Raw genomic sequence first — 23,288 nt, 5'->3', positions numbered from 1 at the left:
CCTCTGATAGAGACTCCAAAAATGGACTTGTCAGGAACAACTCCTAATTGCCAAGATCCATGCAAGCTCTTTGCCTCACACAGCCACCTGCTTCCCCTGGCTCTCCCCAGACTTCTTGGCAGTGCTGGGTTTAAAAACCTTGTTTCATTATCTTCATTCTCTGTGTGCAGTTTCAATGTATTCAGTGTGAAGCCTTGTGCCTGGGAGTTCCCATGCCAAAAGGAAGATGGACTCTAGCCAAAGAGAAAGGCATTTCTCTTTTCATTGAGCATCATAATAACTTGTTCACAAGAATACTAACTATTTCTGCAAAAGGCAGGTGTTATTTTAATTCCTGTTTCAATTCTCCTAAATGTTTTGGGAGTTGCCTACCTGAGCAACCATCTCTCCATGCTGTCTTACTCCAGTTGCGATCAGTGGAGCTGCTCAGGTACGAGCCCATTGCTATAAATATCAGGGCATTTGGGGGGGATGTTCCCCCAACTTTGCAGCTTGTTCCCTATCTTGGTTTGCCTAAGCCCAGGCAAACTGTGGTTACCTTTTCTTGCCAACATTTGGGAGTGAGTGGGCTGATGCCTGGGCAGATGAATTCTTTGTCGGAGGCAGTTGATAAGCCTGGTCAGTGATGTTTCTGGTTAGAATGTACAGTACTGAACAGAACTGTAAAATGTTGTTCGTGTGAGTTTAACACTATTAGAGCTGCACAAGTACACAATGAATGGGACTGGCATACCTGGGTACCTATTATACTTAGAATGGGCCAAATTCACGAGTAATGTCAGCAGGACACATCTCCATTGCTTTCAGTGGAGTTGCAATCTGCTTACTTTCATGGTGAATTTGCTCTACTCCATTCAATTAGCCCAGCCCCATCGGATTCAGTAGAAATGGAGTTTGGGGATGAAATATAGATCTTGGCCAGGATGTACTGGGACATATCCTAGCTGGGTTTTTTTCTGTTTTTCAGATGACTGATTTCATTTCATACCAATATAAACACCACCTTGGCAAATAAAGCAGGTCCTATTTGTAAGAAATATATTTAGAGCAAAGGCCTCAGCATTACAGTTGTTACTTTAACATACAACCCTCCTTCCTGTTTTGGCTTGGAGGTCACTGCTTTGGCAATTCCCTTCTGGCTTCTTATGTGGTTTTGAGAAACCCTAATTTTACAGGCTGCTCTCCCATAGACCCTACCTTGTCCTTGCATGAAATGGGCCCTCTACTCCTGAGCAGCTGAGGCAGATTGGAGGGGGATCCTGCAGATGAACTCATCAGGGACAAAGTGGGGCCCTCTCCACTATTTTATACTGAAATACTGTGAAGGTCCTGTGTTCCAGTATAAAAAGACGGCAAATAGATAAATGACTCCAGTGTTTGTTCATTTTGCTTAAAGAAGCTTCCTTTTGTTAGCCTGTTCCACACAATTATCCTTCTTTCAGTGGAAAATGGATCTCTTGTGTCTGAATTTAAATCCCAATATATTGTTATATGTTCAAAAGTTTAAAAATACTTTAGAGGCATTATCTAAAAGCTTTTACAACTTCAATCAAATATTTCTTCCAGCTCCCCACTCCTACATACATTCACATAGGAACGATATATATAGGGCCTGATTCTGATCTGACATGCACCAGTTTTATACTGGAATTACTCCTGATTTAAACAGATGCACTTAAACTCAGATTCAGACCCTTCAGCAGATCCTCAGAACACTATGTAGCTCAGGAAAGAGTATTGTAAGAGAACAAGGCTGTGTTATCTGTCCAACCAGCTCCTTAAATTATTAAAGATATTATAGGCAACTAGACTTGAAATTGTGGCAGAGCCTTAAAAAAACAAGCTTCAGTAGATCTGTGGCTGATTTTCCTGCCTGTTGGGCTTATTTTCAGAATTCAGTGCTACAGAATCACAGAGCGATATTTCTCTTTTAACTGTGCACTGCATTGCAGGGATTGACATACCAAATTGTTACCATTTGCTATACGTGAGTCTCATTCATACCTCTATCTGATACATGTACTGTATCAACCTGGATTTCACTTTTCTTTAAACCCTGAATGATGGTGCAGAGTAGGAAGAGAAAGGCTAGGTGTTTCTTCTTGATTATTACTAAACATCTTGCTCTCTTTCTCTCCAAAACACATAAGTCCTATGATTCCTTTTTTCTTTTTTAATTTCAATTTTGGACATGGGGCATAGTTTGGGAGTGGCCAGGAGGCGTTGCCCTCCCAAACTGCAAGCCTCAGGCAGCTGTGGAATTTGCCGCCCCACATGTGGCCCCATTGGCCTGACAGGAGCTGCCCCCCAAATATATGTCAAACTACACCTGTGATTTTGGGTAGTCTTCAAGGTCAAAACATTAAAGGAAATACACTGCAGCTTCTAACTGTAATAGCAGGCAGCTCTTTGCTATAGTGAATGGCTGCAGAATGTAATATTCACTTGGGAGCATGCACACAGTTCCCTTTGTAATCAAAGGGATGTTTTTCCCTAACACTACACATTCTCCAAATGCGTCTGTAAGCTGGCACAGAATCACAAATCCTGTGCTAGGCTTTCAGCCGCACAGAGAAGATGCATAATTCATTTATAAACAAGGGAATTTGTCAGTGACATTTATTTTTCTAAACAAAGCCCCAAACAATAACCAATTGCAATTATTATTATACAATTATCAACATTTAACATGTACAAAATACTGTACCCATGAGTAGTTTGCCTGTGGGAAGTATTTGTGTGCAGTCCGTAAAGCTTTCTATAAAAGTAATAAAATAATGCAGATGCTAAAAGTATTACAGTACTAACCTTTTTGTGTGCACAATAAATCAATCATTCTATCCTAAACAATTAACTCACCATCAGACATAACCAACCACATGCTTTGCAGCCAGGCAGCTTGCTTACATGGTTGCAGTAAGAACTTACAAAGTCTGTTGCTTTGACGGATGAATGTTTAGCTAGTATTGACTTTAGTTCTGGGTTTATTTGTTTTTATGGCTTCTCACATAGAAAGCGAGTCCAATCCTGTATTTGCAAATGCAGTTGCATGTCTTGCAAGTGTAATCGTTACTGAGGGGAGGGTTTGAGGCGCTGGCCTTACCATGTGCTCTTTTCTCCTGCAAAGACCTCACACACCACTCCTTAAAAGTGGACATGGCCGCATAGCACAGACCTCACCATCTGGGTCTCTCAAGTCCAATGAGTTCCCAGGTTTGCATGCTTTGAGGTGTCTTTGTACCTGAGGATGGGTTAACTCTTAGAGCAGGTTCCCATGCTCAGCTGGCTTTAGAACACTACTTTTGATATCAGGGCCGCCCAGGGGGGGGGCAAAGGGGGCAATTTGTCCCGGGCCCCGGGCTCCGCAGGGGCCCCCAAGAGAAGAGTGGAGGCTCCCGCCTCCGCCCCTCTCCTGGAGCCTCAGCGCATCAAGCGCCGAGTCTCCGCCGGGGCCCCTGAGCCCCGCCCCCTCAGAGCCGCATGGTCAGGGGGCGGGGCTGGGAGCTCCGGGCTGAGCTCGGCTCCCTCCGCTTGGCGTGGAGCTCCCAGCCCCGCCCCCTCCCCACACGGCTCTGAGCGGGACGGAGCTCAGGCCCCGCCGACCACACGCTGCGGCTGTTCCGGCGAGGCACTGAGACTCCGGGTGAGGAGGGAGCCGGGGGTAAGAGGTTGGGGGCCGGGGGGAAGCGGGACCCGCTGCCGAAGCGCAGCCCGGTCTTCGGCAGCGGGGGGCCCCTTCCGTTCCGGGACCCGCCGCCTAAGTGCCCCGAAGACCCGCGGTGGGGGCCCCGCGCCGCCGAATTACCGCCGAAGACCGGGCTGCACTTCAGCGGCGGGTCCTGCTTCGGTGGTAATTCGGCGGCGGGGGGGTCCCCGCCGCGGGTCTTCGGGGCACTTCGGCGGCGGTCCCGGAACGGAAGGGCCCCCCGCCACCGAAGACCCCGGGCCCCCGGAATCCTCTGGGCGGCCCTGTTTGATATATGGAAAACCTCCGTGCAGACTGCATGTCCGACCCAGCAAAGCTGAGCTCTGATAAGCATATTCTCAATGCCAGGGACTTGATACTTCTCCAGACCTTCTGTGTTGGGCATCCTGTCCTGCCACTTGTTGCAGATGGATCTTGTTGCAGATGGATGTTGCAGATGGATCTTAGGCAGTGAAAGTGGAAGCTCTCCAGCTGTTCGATGGGGCACTGATAGAATGTCCATGTCTTGCAGCTGTAGAGGAGTGAGGTGAGTACAACAGCGTGGTAGATTTTTGTCTTGGTTTTGAGGCAGACTCCACCCTCCCTCCAGAGCCCGGGGGTGAGCCTGCCAAATGCCAAGCTGACCTTTGCCTGGCGGTGAATGATCTCATCATCCGACATGGCCTTGCTGGAAAGTATGCTACCCAGGTAGCAGAATTTCCTGACCGAGTTGAGAGGTGTATTATTAATTGTGACAATGGGATCATTGTGCTCATGATGCTGATGGTCTGGTGCTGGCTGGTACATGACCTCCGTCTTTTTCAGGCTGATTGTGAAACCGAAGCATTTTGAGGCTTAGGCAAAGTGGTCTCCGATAAGCTGAATGTCCTTGAGCGTGTGTGCAATGAGGGCACAGTCATAAGTAAACAGGAGCTCTTTTAATAGCTGTTTGATTACTTTGGTGAGGGCCCTGAGTTGCTGTAGATTGAATACACCCCTATTCAATCTAAACCTGATGTGTGCACCTCTGTCAAAGTCTTGGAATGCAAACAAAAACATGGCTGAAAAGACAATGGCAAAGAGGACTGGAGCCATTACACATCCTTGTTTGGTGGTGTTGGTGACAGGGAAGGCTTCTGATGAGTCACTACACTCCATCACTCTAGTCATCATGCCATTGTGAAACGAATGGATGACAGCAATCATCTTCTCTGGGCAACACAATTTATGAAGGGGTTTCCATAGGCCTTTGCAATTCACCATGTTGAAGGCCTTGGTCAGGTCAACAAACACTTTGTACAGGTCCTTGGTCTGTTCACCAGCTTTCTCTTGTATTTGTTGATCTGCAAAAATCATGTCCGTGGTGCCACGGCCAGCACAAAAGCCACACTGTGACTCTGGATATACTGAGTCCACTTGGTGAGAGACAAGCCTGTTGAGAACAACCCATGCACGGATCTTCCCCGCTATAGACAGCAGTGAAATTCTGTGATGGTTGTCATAGGAAGATATGCTTCCCTTCCTTTAGCATGGATGGACTATAAAAGCATCGTTATACGTCTGGTTGTTAGCTTCCTAAAGGTAACAGAACAGGCTACCTTTGCCTTAGTGATGAATTATGCTAGTATATGTATAAGGATATGCTTAGGACTGTTGGAATAGTTTTAAAAGAACAAATATCCCTCAGAGCTAAGTATTGGTACCATCTGCAGAATTAAAGGCAGTACTACTGCCTCCTGCTCACTGGCCTCCCCAATAATGTCTGAATTCCAGTGGATAAGCAGTTATCAATCACATTTCAGGTGGTATAAGATGCTTGTAAGCAGCCTCACAGCCACAGTAGGTGGGTAGCCACAGTGCTGCATTTCTAAAACAGAGGTCACAAGGGGCTTTGGGGACTCCTATCTCCTGAGAGCAGCACCATTTGTTAGCTTTGCCTGACATCCAAATATCACCTGCAGTTATTTCCCCGCTCAGTGCAAACATAGGGCCATATCGTGCCATCAGATTTTAGGTGGTATCATTGGTTTCAAGGGGAGTTTTGCTTAAAAATGTATGGCACAGTATAGCCCATATTAAAATGCAGTGCCTACTATAGCACTATACAGTCCATCAGCATGTGGGATGTCTGGTCTTTACAGCACAAAAAACTCTTTATTCAGTCTGGAATATATCTCTGTCATGCTTTGGTAGAACAAATAAAGCGTGAATTATGACCATTGTTATGCTGGAGGTGTTAATGGCTGCCATCAATCACAGACCTTGTTAAACTGATTGGAATGCTAATGACCTTTCTTTCAGGCTAAATGGAAAGAGCAATTAAGCCCCTTTTATGTAGTGATAGCTGGGAAATAATAGGAGACTACAGCCCAAGGCAATGGGCTGCTTGGCAAACCCTGAGCAGAGTTTAGCTGTGAGTTCTGATGAATTTTCACTAGCTGCAAATGCAGGGGTTAGGGGTTTTAGGGCAAGCTCAATGTGTCAGAGGCAGAAAGCCAGGAGAAAGTCAGAGGGAATGGAAGAGAAACAGCTGTGAGCCTGGCCCTGAGACAAAGCAGAGAGACAGAGCTCTTTGGGGTACAGGACTGGCTAGAAAGACAGGCTTGGACAGAGTTAGCAAGGAAGCTGTCTCCTGTTTGTTCCTATTGTGTTCTGGGAAACAGGACTTTGTGTGCCTGCATGCTCTGTAAATAAACAGGATTGCACCAAATAATATACTTGGGTCATATCATCAGTTTCTCCTCCTAACAGAAACCAGCCAGAAAGGCCCCGAATATTGGCTAACTACTCAAGCTAAAAGGGAAACAATGTATATGCTTTTAAATCAATTGTGTTTCCCCCCATTAAATAATATATATATAAATTACAGATACTGTGTGGTTAAGTGTGAACTTCTAGAACAGGGGTCGGCAACCTCTCAGCAGTGGTGTGCTGACTCTTCATTATACACTCTAATTTAAGGCTTCGCGTGCCAGTAATACATTTTAACGTTTTTTAGAAGATCTCTCTATAAGTCTATATATTATACAGGTCTGTCGCAACTTACGCGCATTTAACATGCACGATTTCAGCTTTACGCTGAAGGGCCAGAGTCCGGGGGGGCGTGGCCTCAAGTGGAAGAGGCATGGCCTCAAGATTTAAAGGTCCTGGGGCACCAGCTTTGGCTGGGAGTCCCAGGGCCTTTAAGTCACGCAGGGGGCTCCCAGCTGCAGAGGTGGCTGGTAAGCCCTGGGGCGAACTAAAGGGCCCGAGGCTCCAGCCACCGTGGAGCTCCAGGCCCTTTAAATGCCAGCCCCAGCCCGGCCGCCGGAGCTGCGGGCGGGATTTAAAGGGCTCCTCCAGGCTCCCCACTGCGGCGGGAAGCCCGGTGGAGCCCTTTAAATCCCGCCCGCAGCTCCGGCTGCCAAAACTGCTGGCCAGCATTTAAAGGGCTCCTCCAGGCTCCCTACGGTGGCGGGAGCCCGGAGGAGCCATTTAAATGCCGCCCTGGCCCTGCCGCCGGAGCTGTGGGCGAGATTTAAAGGGCTCGGGGATATAATTTTCAGTATACGCGGTTTTTGCTTTACGCGATAACCGCAGAACAGAACCCCCGCGTATGATAAGACTTACCTGTATAACCAAACTACTATTATATGTAAAGTAAACAAGGTTTTCAAAATGTTTCAGAAGCTTTATTTAAAATTAAATTAAAATGCAGATCTTATCAGTTTAGTGTGATCCTTGCCCTTGCTTTTCCTTGCTGGGTTTTCCAATGTCTGGCATGTATTTGGATACTTTAAGCTGCACACAGGCTTCTGAGTGATCAGTTGTTAACCAGCTGGCAGGAGGTCAGCGGCTAGAACCCCAGATCGGCAGCTGAATCCCAGATCGGCAGCCGAGGTGAGTGGAGCTGGCAGCTGGTAGGGCTGAGCAGGGCCGGAGGCCTGGACTCTGTCTGGCAGGGGTCCTGCGCTGGAACTCCAACTGGAATCAAGGTGAGTGGGGCTGCGGCGGGGACCTCAGCTGGCAAGGGGCCAGCAGCCAGAACCCCAGAGCAGCGACTGAGCGGCTCAGCCCACCGTTGCTTTGGAGTTCCGGCCGCCGGCTCCTGCCAGCCGGGATCTCAGCCTGCTGCCAGCCTGGGGTTCCTTCACCCAGGCCAGCAGAACTCGCTGAGTGGGGCCAGCGGCGGGAGTCTGGGACCCCAGCTGGCAAGGGGCCAGCAGTGGGAACCAGCAGCGGGAACCCCAGAGCTCAGCCTGCTCCTGCTCTGGGGTTTCAGCCGCCAGCTCCTGCCTGCCAGGTTCTCAGCCCGCTGCCAGCCTGGGGTTCCTTCACCTAGGCCAGCAGCGGGCACTAAGTGGGACCGGCCACGGGACCCCGGCTGGCAGGAGTCGACGGCGGAAACCCCAGAGTGGCGGCGGGCTGTGGGCTGAGCGGCTCAGCCCACCGCTGCGTGCCATCAAAAATTGGCTCATGTGCCATCTTTGGTATGCGTGCTGTAGGTTGCCAATCCCTGTTGTAGAATTAGAAATAGGCTCAAGTGCAAAATTTGGATATAATTTCTGAAATCCCCAGACACTACAAGTGTGAGTATCTGGGAGGTATGGGTTGGTCCATTACAAAGATTAAAGTAGGGTGACCAGGTACCCTGATTTTATAGGGGCAGTCTCTATATTTGGGGCTTTGTCTTATATAGGCGCCCCCACCCTCTGTCCCGATTTTTCATACTTGCTACCTGGTCACCCTAGATAAAGTACATTTTGCAAAATTCAGATCTGGATTTGTATTTCAAACATCTCCATAGTCTGGAAGGGGTAGGCAACCTATGGCACGTGTGCCGAAGGTGGCACGCGAGCTGATTTTCAGTGGCACTCACACTGCCTGGGTCTTGGCCACTGGTCCGGGGGGCACTGCATTTTAATTTAATTTTAAATGAAGCTTCTTAAACATTTTAAAAACCTTATTTACTTTACATACAACAATAGTTTAGTTATATATTATAGACTTATAGAAACAGACCTTCTAAAAACGTTAAAATGTATTATGGGCACGCGAAACCTTAAATTAGAGTGAATAAATGAAGACTCGGCACACCACTTCTGAAAGGTTACCTACCCCTGGGATATAGTTTTGGCTCAGGGCCATTTATACCTAGAATAGTAGGAGTTGAAGGTCATGCTGCATGGTATGTCACTGGAAAAATAATTTCCCTTATATTTAAAGTCTCAGATTAAACTAATGACCTCACTGTCACAATAATGTTGGGATTCTGCATGCAGAAATGCTGGACTTTAAATATCATTAGCTGTAAATTGTGACCTTTGTCTTTTGAAAGGGTATTTTCCCCAGGTTTGCAGTAAAGTCTCAGATTTGAACTGTGGTCTCCATATCAGGATTTAGCAACGATCCTGGACATGGATCCACATTGGCTCAGAAGTTATGCATGAATCCATATACAGGACTCATCTTTGATTGTAAATTCTCTGGGGGCACAGACTATGTATTATTTGTACAGTACCGCACACAATGAGGCACTGATGCAAACTGGGGTCTTTGGTTGAAGATAAAGTTGATGATGATAATACAAATAACTGGTATTCTTAATATGCCTTTTTTTCAAGCAGGTATCTCTACTAGTAAACACCTAATTTATTATGTACATAATAACAATCTTAGATAATAACTAATTAAAAAGCTAAACCAATACACATAAAAAGATTGCACAGAAAAATTGCTGTTTTCCTGGTGCAAAGATTAAAACCTGCTGAAATCAGCCACTCCTCAAAGCCCTGCTTTATTGTTTCAGATAGTTTGCTATGTTAGAATTATTTCAGAAATATTTCAAAACATATGGTTCTCCCAAGTATGTTAAAGATATTCTCAAGCTATTCAAAACTTCTTGCACGTTTACAGATAGCTGCCTCTGCACATCTACTTTCTTTATCTCGGCCCAAGTTTAAACTATACTTATATAACAGAAAAATTGGATGCCTTTGAGAAACAAGGCCTCAGTGTGACTTTAGCGTGGTGATATTGATTTTATGGACACAAACACTGAAACCCAGATTCTATTTTTAACTGTCTCTCTTGGTTAAAAAAGAAACATATCAGGACATTTAGAAAATGTGGAGAGGAAGTAATGTAGCTCAAACTCCGGGGACTGTTAAAGGAAATGAGTCAGCAAGTTGCTAAGTAAGGGAAGTTGTCTGTTTACACAGGAGTTAAAAGAGTTAAAGAGCCTGTTTATGAAATTTCCAATCTGCTTTTCAGACCAAAGCAGATAGGATATTAGGATACGTTTGGGATAAGCGTGTCCAGACCCCTGAACCTTGTGAGGTTTGTCTATTGCTAGCACAGACACAAAATATATGATCTGCCACAGACATGGGCAAAAGTCAGAAGCCACCACAAGACAAACCCCTTTCCTGACTGTTAGCAAACAAACAAATAGGTCATGAAACCATTTTTTTCCCTTTCCAGATCATCTTTAACCCTGACCCAGGGTGACTACCTGCAGGAGTGATGAGAGTAGTTGTGTGTCCATGGCACAGTCTCTAGCCTTTTCTTTAGAAACTGACAGAAAGGGACCCATAAGGATCAACTGAGATGGAGTATTTTGAGTGTGTGAAATGGACACCTCTGCGTGGGAACTGGGCTGAGACTGTCAACTCATTTCACAGAAGACACCAAACACTCTTCTGATAGTAAAACCCTTTTGTCATTTATCAGTCTGGTCTGGATTTCCAGGGTATTCTATGCCCATAATATTTTTTCTGCCTTTTTTTCTCTTTTCATCAGATCCAAGCAGCCAGGTAGTTGGAACAGAGAAAAAAATGTCTTCCTCTGATTCAGACCCTACCCCCACAATAACTGGAAAAATACTTACTCTTCTTATTAAACAAGAATGTCTTAAAGTTTCTCTTAATATTTTTTTCCATTAATAACCATGAATTTGATTTTGCTTTTCTCAGAATCAGAGACAAAGTGAAATGGCACCTGAATTCAGTAATAAATACAGTAATCAAAGAAACAGCTTCTGGCCCAAGGAGAACCTTACATTTACACACTTTTTTCCAGGATGTGGTATTTTTGATGTATATCTAGCAAACAAATAACCACCATTTTTAGTTAAGGCCCTCTAACTACACACACAAACTAATTTCTGATCAGTTGTAGGCAGATACAGAGGAATTGAGTCCACTTACACAAGGTCTGAATATGGTCCTATTGGTAGGTTTTCTCAAAAGTTTGCTTAATTTATTTGGTCTATGGCTAGTTAAAATGTTACTACAGCTTTAAGGCATTCCTTATATGCCTTAGTCTCAAACATGAAAAAGGAGCAAGGCTTCTTCTGCTGAAATGGATTGAATTCAGACTTTGGAAAAAATCTTGGCTATGGCACATGTCTATTTGTGATCCAGTCCTCTGTACTTTCATAGCAGAATAGCTCACATAGTTCAGTCAGCAGCCCTGATTTCCCAATTGGAAACAACAGCGAGTGAAGAAATCTTTCCCGTTAGTCTGAGAGAGTTGCTGCAGTAATTGTATGCTGCTGTCTTTCTCAGATCCACAGTCAGATGTTGATCTGAATACTGCAGAACTGAGAATTGAAAGTGGCCTTGTCCTAATGGTTTGTTTTTTCAGGCCCCATAGCTGGCTCTATTCAGAAGTGTATAGTTTGAAAAGTCTAACACAGCAGGACGTATAACGATTAATACCGGACCTGTTTTACTGTCAGAACATGAGAGCATCTGTTATTTTTGACCAGCAACACCTTGGCTACAGCAGAAATCCTGCCATTAGTGCAAATATAGTTTGTGGTCCCTATTAGTGCAAATCACAAAAACTAAAACACACTTCAGTTCAGCAACTCGACTCGAGGAAACCCATGGCTTGGGTGGCAGGAGTGGAGGCACTTTGGCAGAAATGGCAGGAAGTTTACACAGCACTAATACAGTCAGCAGTGCAGTCCACGACCACAAATCCAGACAGGATTTAGGGACTACTACATGGTGATGCTAGAACCACAGTATCATAGTGTGCACTCACCCCCAGAGTGCTTCCTCAGGTCTCTAGCACCCCCTTGTGTCCTGGTTCCACAATGGTCTGCCACTTCTGTGGCCTACTCCTCCACCCAAGTCAGCTTTCAGTCCAGTCCCCTTCCAGTGTTAACAGCAAACACATTAAATCTTAACTCAAAATAGCTACCTGGGCGTTAAATACCAGTCCCTCGTAGAGATCCAAGGTTAAGCCCCTGACTAGGCCAAGTCCCTTGGATCAGGGCAAGGACAGCAACCTTCCTTGTCCTGACTTAATCCAGAATGGGCCCATAGTAAAAGCAGATAGTTGTTTATATTGGGCCTGCTGAGCTCTGAGTGACCTCTGTCTGCTCCCAGCCCTTCTAGACACCTGAGGATCAACTCTCAGTGGGTTTTGTCTGCATCTGCTCATGGGAGGACTCCTTAGGCAACCCCTGGAGATCTGAGTTCCTAGCCAGACATCCAGAGCCGTCCCTTGGGTAGGGCGAATCGGGGTGACCACTCCGGGCCCCGCGTTGGCACGGTCAGTCCCGGAAGAGACGCAGCCATCCCTTCCGCCCTGAGCCCCGCATCCCCCTAGGGATGGCCCTCAGGCATCTTCATAGGATGGGGTGTACCAAGGCAGTGGCTCGTCTGATAAGGGTAGTAAATTCCTGGTACACCCCATCACATATAGGCTTTGGAATTATGGCACCAAAGAGAAGGACAAGGTCTCAGCAGCCTAAACTAAGATCCCTTTTTACTGTGGAGTTCTGTCTCTCCTGACCCCTGCTAGAACGCTACTATACTGTATCTGCACTCGCTCTGTTTGAGGGCTGTTGCTCCATCACTTTCACAAACACTAAACGTACCCCTCTGTCTTCACACAAATGTGTGAGTAGGTGGGGTTTTAAAGAGTGAAGAAACTAAGATTAAAGACATTGGGCCAAATCCCTGGTGTAACCCCACTGGTTTGTAACTTCTGTAGGATTATATCAATTGATGAATCTGGCCTATTGGCACCACTGATTCTGAAAATGGCTTTAAAAATTAATATTGTAATGCAGTTTATAGCAACATTTGCTGCTATTCTTGAAGAGGGTGCTAGTGAATTATGGGGAGTAGTGGTAAAAACTGTTGACCCCAATTGGTTGGGAAGACAAGAGGGCTACTGTTGTTGGCTTATCGTCTTACATGTTGTGTTTGATTTTTACTGTTCTTGCACCTGGACCCTGTGATAGTGACAGCTTAAAAAATGAAATAAATCCTGTCCAGGTGATGAGATGGATTTGTATTGATGCAACACACATAACAGCGGGGTTGCAGCCGGTCTCATTTTGTTGATGAATCATATCATGGACTGCCAGTGATGCTTGAGTGGCCTTTTCATTGTCTTGGGCTTAAGCAGCAACACTCCTGCCTGAGAGATCTGTGTTATGTGATCTGTCTCTAGTACATGTCACTTGACAAATAGTATGTTTCATAGGGTGGTGAGAGAGTAGTGTGGTTAGATTCTGATTTCATGCTGGTGTAAACCTGGAGGAACTCACATGAAGTGACTCTGAATTTGCCTCCAGAGCAGAATTCACCCCTCATTCTTTGAAAATTAACTTCCTAACAGCCTCTTTTTTCTTGACTTGCTTTCATTTTTCAAACAAACAGTTTATTTATTTGGCTTTTATTCTTTCTTCCATTTCAGCACTTCCCTGGCAAAAAACATCTACTGGGCACTTAATAAAAGTTCTTTCAGCTATAATTGTGTGGGGAAACAGTGACACCCAGTGGGTACTAAGGTTAGTGTATAATTCATAAACATCCCCTGGCTATGGTCTATTTTCCCATTTTCCCATGCTGTGTGTTGGACAGAGTAACTATTATCTTGGCACATTTTGTGTAAGGTTATAATGGATAGCTCCAGCTCTAACAATGCAAGGATTAGCATCCCTTCAGAATAAAATAAAAATGAAACCCCACTAAGAAATATTTTTCTTTGCATACATAAATGCATTATAAGAAAAAGCCATTACTAATATTTGACACAGTTATATTAAAAAGAATAAACAAATTGCTGCTTTGGTTGCTTATATATACAGTGCTAAACAAATATACTGCCATCATCTATTAAGGCGATCTTGTTAAGATGGAAACTCTTGTACTGCATGTTCTGGTCTCAAGGACAAATGTCAGGCCCCAGAGTGCTGTATCTAAAGTCTGCCTCACAATGCACTTAATTCAGTCACTTGCACAGTAAGAAGAGTCGCCACTTTTTCCTAAAAGCCCTAACTGGGCTGGTGCCTAGCATCATGGCCACCTTAATTCAATGCCTCTTCATGGCAGCACTCAATGGATGGCGCTGAGGTTCAAACCCCTTGGTAAGGGCCTTGAGATCCTGCTCTTACTCCAGTAGCAGCACAGCTGTGGCAGTGTCATGGGCTAGCTTCCTAAGTACAACACCTCCTACACACCCTCAGACTTTCAAGCAGCTAGCATGTGCCACAGCTCATGCTGCTGCAGTTACACCACTATTATTATAGCTACTGATCTAGCTGATCGAAGCCAGCTCAGATATATTTACATGAGCTGCAATTATGCCTTCTGATCACCTGAAGACATGCCCCTAGTGCCACACTGTGGAGTGGAAGGTGGTCGCCAGCATACTCTGGGAACTGGGCCAGCTGGTGTAAATCAGAGTAGTTCAATGGAGCTATATTGATTTATACAAAGCCTCTTATCTAGGTTGCTTCCATCCCTGCTACGGAACATTTCCTCCATTTAAACAAAGTCTAAAGCTAGTGCCCATCAATCTCATCCCTAACACAAATCCCTACAAAATACATTTATGAATATACAATAGAGAGAGGTCTCTAGTCTGCCTTTAGCATAATGCTCCTCAAGAGGGTTGAAGATCCTGGAGTTAATCCCATATTCTTCTCTTTGCTATTTATCTCGGGGACTTTATATGCAAAAAGCTCAGTTCTCTCAACCCCTCCTGGATTATTAATTATTAGTATATTGTACTTTTAGCACCTTTAATCCAAGGCTCTCAATGTGCTTTACAAACATTAATTAATAAGGCCTCCCACAGATGGCGAAATGGAGGCTAAGTGATTTACTCAATGTTACATAGTGAATCAGTGCTCAAGAACAGAGTCTAGTAGTCTTAAGTCCCAGTCCCTGGCTTCAGCCACAAATCATGTATTGCAACAGGATTTCTTTGGGAGATGTGATGTGATAAAATGGAGTATTACTGTGCATCAGTAACCACAGATGGCCAGCTTGGACTGTGGGAGAAAAGAAAGCAAGAAAGCAAAAAAGAAAGACCCTCTTAAAGTATGTCTACACTGGAGCTGGAGGTGTAATTTCTAGTGTAAACAGATATACCTGTGCTAGCTCTGATTGAGTTAGCGTGCTAAAAATAGAAGTGTAGCCACAGCACCATGAGTAGTGGGAGGGGCTAGCCACCGGAGTACATTCCTAGGGTCTCGGATAGGATCATACTCGGGTTGACTAGCCCATCCTAGTGCTTGTGCCACTGTGGCTACACCTCTATATTTAGCACACTAGCTTGATCAGAGTTGGTACAGTGATGTCTACTCAAACTGGAAATTACACCTTCCAGTTACAATAGAGACATACCTTAGGTTGGTGTGTATTGTAATGGGAGTCGGGTGGGTGTTGCATGACCTATATCCAGTAAAGATTTAAGCATGTGCCTAACTTTATTCACTGTTCTCGGCTCCTTAGAGCTCAGATCAAAGTGTAGTCCCTGTTCTTATTAGTTTAATATCTGATATGTTCTTTATTTGAGAACTGTATATTAAATTGATTTATTCACTGTGAGTAGCTCCTCTGACTTTCAGGGTGGGGGCCTCAGATTAATGGGAGTGTCAAATGTTCCCCTCAGGCTATTTGGTGGGCCATGCAGCACAGATTTCCGAAATAAATGACATTTATTTATTCATTTTATTTGCAAGTCACTTTTCAAACATTCCCCCTTTCTCATCAAAAGGCATGCCTCTTAGGTTTGTAATGACTAAAATAACTCTAATCATGGGTAATCTCAGTGTCTGTATCCTTATCTCCCCTCTGCTTTGTCTACTGTTGAGAAAAACAAGCTGTAATGTGATGAGATCAATTGCAATTTGCCTGAAATGAATGGATAGTCTGCCTTAGGCCTCAATCAATAGGCTGCTCATATCAAGCAAGGAGTATTTAATAGTTTTTGAGCAACAAATATTTGTTAATATTTCTTTTTTTAAGTCAGCTTTCCCCCACTTTTTTATACCCAAGTACCAGTCAGAAAGCAATCCTGGAAAAGATTCTCATGATATGATGCCTGCTGCTTTTCAGAGAACTGCATGGTAGAGAGCTCTAGTAGGGCTTTTTGAGTGTAATAATTCTGAAAGGGGTCTAATGAAAAATACAGAAAAGTGAAAAGAAATATTGGTAAAACCAAGGCTCCGGGGACGGTAATAAGATTTGGGTTGTGAGCTGGTGGAGACTCCATCCAGCTCCACACAAAAACTACACAACTGGAGAGCCAAAAAGTTACCCATCTGGAAGCTTGTGGATTTAAGAAAGGCAGTTCCAAAATAAAACTACATATACTTACAAAAGGAGCCTCCCCATAGATTTGGCTACGTCAAAGGGTCCCTCTCCATTCCCAGACCCTGGTTCTCTCTGTCGGGGGGCTCCCAGGGTCCCTCTCCTCTCCCAGAGCCTGATTCTCTCTGTCAGAGGGCTCACGGGGTTCCGCTCCTCCCCTAGAACCTGGTTCCCTCTGTCAGAGGGCTGTTTTATCCCCAGTTATTGGCATCTGCCCCAGTGAATCAGCAGTAACTAGTCTGCAGCTGCCAGTTGGATTCCAACACCTGCTAGTAGAATGGGCAATAGGAGAATCTTGCCAATAGAATAATAGGTCCCGTGGCTAGTGGCTTGTCTCTGACCCAGTTCAGATGTGAATGGCAGAGTTTATCACCAAAGGAATTTTTTGGTGTCAGTTCTGCTCCTTTTTGGCCAATACCTACATTACAAAACCACCATCACAGCCAGCTCTATCTGGCCCTTTGGATGGCAGTCTCAGCAGACAGAGAAAGGACTGAGTGGGCTCCCTGCCCTTACACTCCCAGAGATTGCTCTTCCTATCAAGGTCATAGTTCACTGGAGTGTTGATGGAGCGACTGCTTGCACTATTGCTGTTCCCCAGGTTGTATCTGCTGTGTGGGCAAATAGAGGAATTCAACTTGCTGCTAACTTTCATCAGTTCTAAAACCGTGGGAGGGAGAGTCACAATGTTGAGCAATTTAAAGATATCAGACATTATTAAATGCAGATATTTATCCACCCGAACTCCGGAAAGGATCACTGAAGGCCTGGCCAGTGGATGTATAAGTCAACTGTACATGTAAAACTGGTTTTAAACGGATAATTTGATATTATGCTTCTGCATTTCACTTAACTCTCCTTACTGACCTGTAACCCTCTCCGCCCAGCTCACAATCATCTCTCCCACCTCCACCTCTGCTTTCCCTCTCTTTCCGTGTTGTCACTATTACATATAAATCTCACCCAAGATTAATCTAGTGCAATATTTGCTTCCAGGGCAGTAAATGTCTATTCCAAGGTCTCATCACATCAAATTCTTTCCAAGGCAACACTGTATTCAGAATCCATGATTCCAGCAAGCCACAAAGACTCTCCTACTAAAATCAGGTATGAAATTGATCCCCCACCAGCATGATCTACTTTGTCATTCCTATGTATTTTGTACCCTGGTATTACGACGTCCCATTGATTATCATCATTATACCCAGTTTTTGTGATGCCTATTATATCAATATCCTTATTTAATACCAGGCACTCAAGTTCACCCATCTTAGTATTTAGACTTCTAGCATTTGACACTTTCACCACATATACACCAAATACACTGGAAAATACTGCCATTTTAGACTGACATTGTTCCTGCCTAGCTCTACAACACATGCTACCACAAGGGGGATGCAGCGCTGAGGCTCAAAACTTGGAACTTTACACCTGGGACAAGCCAGGACAATAAGTGTTATGTAGGCAGAGTGCTCAGCACCCCTAACCCTGGGACCAGGGGTCACCCCTGCCCATCTGACATGAGTCCTATAGGTCAGAATTGCGGCTGTTTATGGACTATCTAATATGTTTAGTACGTTCATGGGGTTCTTGGCTCTCTTGATTCCCCTGCTTCAACTGGTCTCGGAATGTGGAATTTGGGGAATTGAAGAGACATACACGCTGTGGCACTCCTGAACTCTACAATGAATGTTAAGGCTCTGGTTTAGCTGGTCAGACATGCTTTATAAGGTTCACATGAGGCCAATGGTTGCATTATGAAGTGTGCATGACCAGCTGTCCATGCTATCTTTTTAAATGATCAACATGAATCACCACTGTTGGTGTATAAAATGTTCAGTGTGAGTGGATGATATAGAAAACTTCAGTTAATGGGATATGAAACCTTCAATGCCAGTTAATCTCACCCAGGAACAACTGATCACCATGATCAGGGTTATCCATAACTGATAATTTTTTAAAATCAAATTAGAGGATTCATTCATTTTTCCTTGGACCTTTAGTATGCATACAGTGACCTGCTAAAACCAAGCTGTATTAACATTAAAGGGATCCCAAAAATCCAAATCTTTTTTCACATTTTTAAGCGAATAATTCTTAAAGATCTGTAACAATAAAATGATTTGGTTGATTCCCTAAAAATTTCCAAAATAATCTGCTCTGGTTCAAAAAATCCACAAATTCATTGGTGAAAATATTTTCTCTGTCCAAAGTTATAAGATGAGTGAAAATTTCAGTCTTACAACTGAAACCTATGCATGACATTAACATCTTGTATGGAGCAGCTCCCAAATGGTGGCACGATATATTTTTATTTATAGCTTCAAGAATTTTGAAGGAATTTTCCTTCATAAAAGCATGCATCTTTCCCCTTGCTCCTATTTTATTTTATTTTTTTAGTAAACTAATCTTTTACAATATAGCTCACTAGCTGGGTTATGTTTTATGATGTAATACGTGACTTATAACCTATTCTTTTGCAATCGTTAAGCAGTTTGAATGTTAGTGATCATAGGTCACTCTAAAGTTCCATCCAGCCTGTTAGTTCTGCATATGGGTCCTAATTCAGCAAGTTGCTTAAGCACATGTTTAACTTTAAGCACATGAGCAGTCCCATTGACTTCAGTCACTGCAAACTTGAGTGATGATTTTGCCATCTTCTCAGTGACATCAGAGAAGAAATACACAACTCAGAATTGGTCCTGTGGGGGCATGAGTAGCAGTGGTTATTAAATTTGTCTCTGTAATATTGCTCTGCTACTACATGAGAGCTTTGTTTTGCTCTTCATTTTGAGCCAATGATGTGAGGGGACTGCAGGTATTCAAAGTACATTCAAAACCAACAGCGGCATTAGGTCAATCTTTTCTCAGTTCTGTAAATATTCGCTTAGGGAGATGTAGCATTCACTCCTTTGATTGGCACTGCCTTTTTTGAATTTTTAGATTAATTTTTTACCCCTTTTCTCATTTTATTTAGATTATTGGTATTCCACAGTGCAAAACCACAATTTCCCTTAATTATTACTTCTACCTTAATTACTGGCTCTCCACATATTACAGAAACATGGTAGTAACATCAGCATTTGAACTTATCGGACAGTTTCCATTAGAAATGATATTTTTAACCTACCTCTCTAATCTTCTGCCTGAAGTTGAGTTTTAAGTCATATGAAAATTGTGGGAAAAGATGGATGTTATTGGGATAAGCCATTTTTGTCTAACTTTTCTGTTCGTAACAGTATGTATAAAAATATCTTGCTTTATAAACTTGTATGCAGTGTAGTTGTAGCTGTGTCAGTCCCAGGATATTAGAGAGACAAGGTGGGTGAGGTACCAACTTCTATTGGTAAGAGAGACAAGCTTTCAAATTACACAGAGCTCTTCTTCAGATCTAGGTAAGGAACTCCCAGCATTACAGCAAAATGCAAGGTGGGATAGAGTGTTTAGCATAGGTAGTTAGCACATATTGTAAGGGACCATTCAAGATAGAGGCTCATTAACACCTCTGCAGTCATAGGACAAAAAGAGGCGGTTAGTGAGTTACAGATTATTGTAATAAACCATAAATCCATGGGTTTTAGTATCTAGAGAGTAATGAATTTAAGTTTCCAGGCTCATCTTTTTAAAGAGTTGTGCAGGTTTTATTTGAGGATGAAGACTGATATATCTGGATCTGATCAGATATAGAGTGATCACTTTGTGAAAAGTGTTCACCCACAGGTGATAGTTTGTTTTTGTCTTTTATCATTTTCCTGTGTGAGTTCATTCGAGAGCGTAGTGGTTGTCTGGTTTCACCCATATAATTGTTACTGGGCCATTTAGTGCACCGGAGGAGGTACACCACATGTTGTAATAGGCATGTGTGGGAGTCAGGGGAGTGCACAGGAATAAAATTTGGCTGCTTTTGGAGGGGCACTTTCTGTGCCCCCTGCAGCTGGAGCAGCTAGCTCTCCTCCCCCCTCCCCAGGCTGGAGGAACTGTCTCTTCCTGGTGCCTGAGGACCTGGTTCTCCCTGCGGCAGTCCCGGACTGGGGGAGCTGGCTTTCTCCCCTTGCCCCCTCAGCCCCAGGGCCAGAGGAGCTGTCATCTCTCACCCAGGCCAGGCTGGAAGAGCTCACGCTCCCTGGCCCCGGAGTTCTGTGCCTGCCCCTGCTCCTCCTGACTCTGGGGTGGGAGCCATGGATCTTGAAAGGTGTTTTGTGGGGGGTGTTGTAGCAGATATTGTAGCAGCGGAGATATGTCTGCAGGTTTTGCATCTGTTGTTCTGGCGGGGTCTGGTGCTGCTTTGAGTTGGTATGTCCTGGTCTGTGTGGAGCTTGCTTCTGTTGATGAGCTTGGAGAGATTGTGGTGAGGAGGGTTGAGGGCCAGAAGCGGGAGTTCAGGAAATATTTCTTTCAGGATGGGGTCCCCATTGAGTATGGATTGTATTTGTTCGATGATGCCCCATATGGGTTCCAGTGTGGGGTGGTAGGTGACAACTAGGGATGTGCTGTCAGAGGGGGCTTTGTTTCTGTATTGAAGCAGGTTCTCTCAGGGTACTTGGGTGGCCCATTCCATGATGCAATCTACTTGTCTGGTGGAGTGTCCTTGTTTGGTGAAGGTGGTTTAAAGTGTGTTAAGTTGTATATCCCGAACTTTCTCCTCAGAGCATATTCTGTGATATTTGAATGTCTGGCTGTAAATACAGATTTCTTGGTGTGTTTGGGGGTGATTACTGGATCTGTGAAGGTAGGTGTGGTGATCTGTGGGTTTCTGATATATGGTTGTCTGTAGGGTTCCACTATTGAAGCTGATTGTGATGTCCAGGAAGATGATGCTAGTGTGGGAGTGTTCCAGAGGGAGTTTAATGGACAGATGGTGGTTGTTGAAGTTGTGGTGGAAATTTGTAAGGGAGTTTAAGCCATTTGTCCAGAGGATGAAAATATCTTCAACGTATGTCAGGTATATAATTAGTTTTGTGGTGCCATTTGCCCAGAAATTCTTCTTTAAGGTGGCCCATGAAGAGGTTGGCTTATTGGGGAGCCATCCTAGTACCCATGGCTGTTCCCATGGTTTGGACAAAGTATTTGTTGTTGAATGTAAAATTGTTATGGGTGAGGATGAAATGGATGAGTTTGGTGATGTGTTTGGAGTGGATATCTGAGGGCTGTCCATTGTCTTGTAAATATCTGAGGCAGGCAGCTATGCGGTCTTTGTGAGTGATGTTGGTGTACATGTGACATCCATGGTGACGAGGATGATCAATTGCTTATTTGGCCAGAGACAGTTCTCATGCATGTTCTGCCAGGCTGATTTCGATTGCCCCTCCTGTATGTCATGCTGAGGAAAATAATAAAACAATGTGGGCTGTAGTTCTATCAAGATGTGCATGGAACACACAGTTCTATGCCTCTCTTCCATCAAACCCAGATGGTGCAGCATCTTTGCTTTTCTAGTGCCTGGTGGAGAGCAATATGTAGATAGAGGCAAGCTGGCAGAAACTTAGTTTGGACAAAAGGGAGGCACTGATAGTGTGTTAAGGGAAAGTGGGGTGATTGTCCTTCCTATCCTTTCATTTAAGAATTTTTTAATTTGGGGGTGCTGCTGGATCCTCAATGGCACCTGGAAGTACAGGGGGCACCAGGGACCCAAAGCATCCTTTTATAACTGCATCTGTTTAACAGATGCAGTTGTAAAATTTTAGACGGGTAAGGGGAGTATTGGAGGGGATGGGGAGAGCATGGGGGCCCTGAGCTACGGGTGGGGTGGGGAGGAGTCACATGGAGGGTCATGTGGGGAAGTCACATGCCCCGCTTTGTGTACCTCCCATGAGTGCAGTACTGGCAAGAAATGACTTCTACTTGCACCAGTGGCTCTGCCTAGGTTTCCTTGTTTGTGAAGCATGCATCTTGGGAAGCATGTCGACAGTCCCTGGGGTGGGTTCCTAGGGGATGAGTTTGTAGACTTCTCTTGGAGTGGTTTATAAACTTTACATTTGTTTTACCCATTTGTGCTTAATAAGAATTAATGTATTAATAAGGCGGGTGAAACATTTTGGAGTTATTAGATGCAAATCTGAGTCTCTGGAAGTTGCTTAAATGTTTGTGTAAGTATTATAAAGTCCTTGAGCTCTGGTGTAGAATTTATAAGCAACGGAAGAGAGTCTGGAGAACTTGCAAGTTCCATGGGACATGGAGTATAAGAGTGAGAGAGTTTCCATTGTAAGCCCATTTTTACACCCTCTGTCATACACTTGGACCATAGTGGGACAGTGGGCTGTGGAAGGTTCAAGTTTCTTGCATATATTTATCAAAGTTACAAAAATAAGATGTTAGTATATCTGACCCATAACAAGTGTGCAGAGTGGAGGAGGTTTGGGGGAGTGGTTGTTATATGGTGGTTCTCAGATCAGTATATAATTGTGGGAAGGGATAAGCCTGATCCAAAGTCCACTGAAGTCAAGGGAAACATTCTGTTGATTGCAATGGGCATTGGATTAGGACAGTGGTTCTCAAACTGGGGCCACCGCTTGTGTTGGGAAAGCCCCTGGCGGGCTGGGGCGGTTTGTTTACCTGCCCTGTCCACAGGTCCAGCTGATCGTGGCTCCCAGTGGCTCCCAGTTGCTGCTCCAGGCCAATGGGAGCTGCTGGAAGCGGCGTGGGCTGAGGGACGTACTGGCCGCCGCTTCCAGCAGCTCCCATTGGCCTGCAGCGGCGAATCGCAGCCAGTGGGAGCCATGATCGGCCAGACCTGCGGACAGGGCAAGTAAACAAACCGGCCCGGCCCGCCAGGGGCTTTCCCTACACAAGCGGCAGCCCCAGTTTGAAAACCACTTATTGGAAATGTACTGTACGTGGGTGTAAGCAAGCTTCTGGCCTAGACGTGGAGGGTGAGTATGGATATAGGCTCAGTAAGCTTTCTGGGGCAGGACTGGTACCTTTGTTTGTATATGTCTTTATAATGTACAGCATAATGAGGCCTCATGGAGCTACTGTACCATAAATATAAATTAGAATAA

The 23,288-nt window shown here is 44.6% G+C and overlaps 1 protein-coding gene and 1 non-coding gene across 7 annotated transcripts in view; both read left to right on the top strand.

The window, feature by feature from the left end:
* The window catches only part of ADGRG4 (adhesion G protein-coupled receptor G4), a 104,785-nt gene that overhangs the window by 7,283 nt on the left and 74,214 nt on the right, over positions 1 to 23,288 (top strand). For 4 of the 6 annotated variants that reach the window (XM_039487015.1, XM_039487019.1, XM_039487018.1 and 1 more), the window contains 2 exons: positions 13,385 to 13,478; positions 17,287 to 17,397. The gene's annotated coding sequence lies outside the window, so the exon portion shown is untranslated. The remainder of the gene's footprint in view (positions 1 to 13,384; positions 13,479 to 17,286; positions 17,398 to 23,288) is intronic. The other 2 variants (XM_039487017.1, XM_039487016.1) reach the window with 1 other exon arrangement.
* LOC120372719 lies at positions 15,408 to 15,599 on the top strand. The gene has a single exon (XR_005585144.1). It is a non-coding gene; the product is annotated as a U2 spliceosomal RNA (small nuclear RNA).

The sequence above is a fragment of the Mauremys reevesii genome, linkage group 9, assembly GCF_016161935.1.
Source record: "Mauremys reevesii isolate NIE-2019 linkage group 9, ASM1616193v1, whole genome shotgun sequence".
Lineage (NCBI taxonomy): Eukaryota > Metazoa > Chordata > Testudines > Geoemydidae > Mauremys > Mauremys reevesii.
The sequence above is the reverse complement of the archived record's forward strand: the minus strand, read 5'-3'. Positions and strand labels throughout refer to the sequence as shown.